Source organism: Rhea americana, unplaced genomic scaffold, assembly GCF_003343005.1.
Source record: "Rhea americana isolate MKP2758 unplaced genomic scaffold, rheAme1 scaffold_147, whole genome shotgun sequence".
Taxonomy (NCBI): Eukaryota; Metazoa; Chordata; class Aves; order Rheiformes; family Rheidae; genus Rhea; species Rhea americana.
In genome coordinates, this window is record NW_028185561.1 from 1015582 (window position 1) to 1019762 (window position 4181).

The following is a 4181-nucleotide window of genomic DNA, read 5'->3' on the forward strand; positions in this document are numbered from 1 at the left end:
GGCGGTGCAGGCCGGGGTGCGGGTGGGCTTGGCGGCTGCGCAGCCCCTCTCGCCGCCGGGGAGCCGGCCGCGGCGCTGCTGCCCGGCCCTGCTGGGGGTCGGGGGCGGCTTCCGCAGGGGGCCTTTTCCAGGCGGGAGCAGGCTGGGTGTCAGGCTGGCAGAGCTCTCCCGCTCTGACCTTGAGCGTGTGCGGGCTGCGCGCCGCTTTTTGGCCAAATGCCTGCATGCCTGGCCCTGCTTTTTGGGTGGTTGTGTGCGATGTTTGGGAGGGTTCGTGGGGTGGACGGTTGCCTCCACTTTATGTAGCGCAGGGTTAAATTTCATCTGTTGATGGTTGGTTACTCTTAAATCTTGTGATGCCCACTTGAAAAATGTAAGTGTATTGGTGYTAAATGCTTTCTGAAATATTTCCATACTTGTAATAAATTGATTGGGCTTTACTGATTATTATCTCCTTAAATACCTTAAAATATACTGAATATGGGGTGCAGTCTTTGAAGAGCTTGTTCTAGAGGACTCTGTAGCCCTTGAATTTTCATCGCTGACTTATTAGCATGAGCCCTTGCACACCTGCATTTTCTTTCTCTATGCAGTAATTCTTAGTGAATGCGTTATGTCTGTCAGATTAACTGGTAGCATGATACCTGATTTCCAGCTATGTGAGTGCAAAGTAATGGAAGACTCTATTTAAATAGGAATGTGCTTAGATATTTGGAGGTAATATGGGGCTTAACATTAGGTTGAATGCCATAGGTTTTAATTTTATTGCCAAATCTTAGTCTGTTTCTCTCTATGTTAAATAATTGTATTAGTCTGTCACTTTTTTTTTTTAAGTAGTGGTAAGCTTTCACAAAGCAAACAAATTAAGTTGTCCCTTTTATGTAAGTTTAATAATAGTGAGATGCCTAAATATTGTGATTATATGGATATTGTGATTATCCAAAGGGTATTTTTAATACCCTGGRATGGGTAAATATTCACCATACTTTCAAAACTGAGAAGATGTCAACAGCATAGTTCCTATTTTTGTTTTAATTCAAATGAGAATAGGTGCTTTTGGAAACTAAATAGCCTGGAAGTGAGAGGTGGGGGAGAAGAGATTGTATTCCTAAGTCATACTTTGTGTCTTACTCTCCAAGTTTGCTGGTAGCATTAGTGACAGTAGATGTTTAAACAGCATCTTGCAAAGCCTAGAAGTTACTGTATGCTTTTCAGTGGTGCTGAAGCTGTGCTTTATAATACATAATTATGTTTATAGGTTAGACTGTGTTTACACTAATAGTTCTTTTCTTGTGTAAAAATACTGGCATGCTACACTGACCACTGGAAACACTGAGCACATGCACAACAAACTAAATTTAATAGAATGCAGTCTGTCTGGTGTAAGTGGGCTCAGACCGTAGTCCTTTGCCATTGTACTCCATCCAGATAGGGAGAGGACACTTCTATATGTTCATTTCTAACTTAGCTGTCTTGGCCAAAGTTACTGCTGTAGGTCTGCCTGTAGTTTTCCTGTCTTCCTGCTTAGCCAGGCTATCTGCGCCTTTTTTTTTGTTGGGGGGTGGGGGGTAACTGGTTGAACCATGTTAATAGTAAATATGGCATGCATAAAAGAAGTCCAAAAAAGGTTAAAAAGTAAGTTGTTATAAACTGTTTTAAAAATGATTGAGAAAAACAGGAGATTATGAGGAGACAGGATGAATTAATATTAACTAAAGCATCTAAGGGAAAAATAGAACTAACTTATTTGTATTCATGTAAATTGTCTTTCAGATTAGTAATCATCTTCTGACTCGTATTTGAAAAGCAGTAAATAAAAAAGAGTAAGAGGCATGTGTTTCCCTATAAGAGCTTTGGGAAAGGGAGAAGAAATGGTGCAGGACCAATCATTTTCCCCTCTCGCTCAGTGACAGGAACCAGAAATGAGAAGACCCGAGCTATCCAGTAAATTATTTCACTCATTAACACAATGCTATTTTTATTATTTTTATTTTAATTCATTTATAAATACTCTATTAATTCCTGTCCATGATACATGTTTCATTATTGTAGAGATTTCAGAATATCTTCATGGACACAACTGTGGAAATACTGATGGATTATTCTCTTAGTAATGTCTTTCCCTTTAAACAGGGAAGATGTGTCAAACTGATACGTTTCACATATGTGAAATCAAATACATTGCAAAATACAGCAACAATTTGGATGTGTAGMTGTACCCATGGCAAATGACATTATTTCAGAATTAAAGTCACAATGAAATTGGTAAAATGAATTAGTGATATCTCAGGACTTCAGGGCATGTAAAAAAGGAAGCCGGACAAACTGTTGCCCAGGTATTTGGGTAACCTACTAATACAATGTTTTGTGAACACTGAAACAGTGTTGTCGACTGTTATCAGCATTGTTTGGAGACAGAGTGTTGAATTCATCTGAAGTTATGTATTATTAAAATGATGAGTGTGGAAAAATAAAAGGTTCTTCTAAATCTTTCATTTTAAAATTACTATGAGCCAGGAATAAATGAATAAATTATCAAGCCACCAGATTTTTGATGTTAGTAGACTGTGGAGCRTATCACAGTATTTAAAAAGCTATCACCATGTGAACTCAGGCTGTTACCCCGGAAGCAAGGGTGCCTTTCTGTACATGACAATAATGCAAACATAATGGAAGGCAATGAAACTCATGTAGCCCTTTCTTGTTTACAAAGCAGAAATGCACCAGGAAGTAGACCGATTCTCCTTTAAAAGCGTAGTACAAATCTAGGGTTAAACATTGTCATACTGGTTTGAGCTTTTTTGTTGATACAATTGTTGTGATTTGGATTTTTGACTGTATTACTATATTAAATTGATTTACTAATTTACTTCCAYGAAAAAGTAAGCAACAAAGAGCAGCTCAAGATAAGTCCCAGTAAATGCTTGAAGAACATCAAGAGAAGGGGAGGGCTGGCTAGCTAAAAAGGAATTCTCTTCAGAGAGCATAGATACAGTGACCATTTAAAGGAATTAAGCTGAAATATTGTAAAAATAGCAATTTAGTAGAGGAGAGCTGTCTTTGTACTGTGCTCAGGCTCCTGCAGAGAAGGTAGCTGTTTGAAAGCATTGAGGTTACTCGACAGAGAGTACAGTAGCCCAAAAGCTTGGTCTGTGTGTGTAAGAACTGGGCAGTTTCTCCATGGGACAGAAGAAGCCCAAAGCTTACCATGGGGAGGGAGGTAAGGGAGCCACAGCGGGGCTGCGCTTGCATCCAGCCAGGTGTAAACTTAAGTTGTTTCAGCCTTACTGAGGTTCATTTCGGTTCACAGAACAATATACACTGTATACAATGTTGTGCTAAAGGAACTTGAGTAAGAATTTGATGTGGCTGTGTGAACTGAAGTGAAACAAAGTACAAGGGGGAAAACCCAGTGCAAAAATGTCAAAACAGTGCAGGTTAAATTCTGGTGTTTGTTTTATTTTTATTTCCTTCAAATGTGTAATTGAGTAAAAAAACAATAGTGACCAGTTCTAGATCTAGGTTGAAATATTGGTTGCTTCAAACACAATGCCCATACTGTGGTCAACAGAGCAGAGAGGAGGGAAAGCATTTGTAAGAGGGCRTTGAAGGATAAACACAGACTTGAGCAAGCATTTTTTCATTTTTCTCCGGGCTATGTTATTCTGACTTGAAGATTGCCATCTGTTTTCTTAGTAAGACATGACAGATATTTTTCATAATTTGATATAATAAATGTTGACATTTGAAGTTTTATTAATTTTATATCTAAAATGAATGATGGCAARGTTTTAATAACTATACATGGGTAACTCAAAACAGAATCATTTGTTAGCAGAAATGAGAAAAATAGGAAAATACTACTTTGAAAAGAAAATTACTTTCAGTTAGCGGTTGACCTGAGTCRTAATGAAGAAGATACAAGCCATCATCTTTAATTTACTGAGCTGTAGATTGAGTTCTGGCAAACCTGAACATTTGATCTTGGTCTCAAGAAGAATATGATATTTTTGAAGTAAAAACTTTAGCATAAGTAGAATGCTACCATTTTGTAGCATAAGAGGACTTAACTCTAGAAGAGATAACACCTGTTAGTTTGAGCGTGCGCTTTGTCACTTGAATTTGTCATATGCTACTGCAGTGCTTTCATTGGCAAAGATGTATTTAGTTTGCCTAATTCT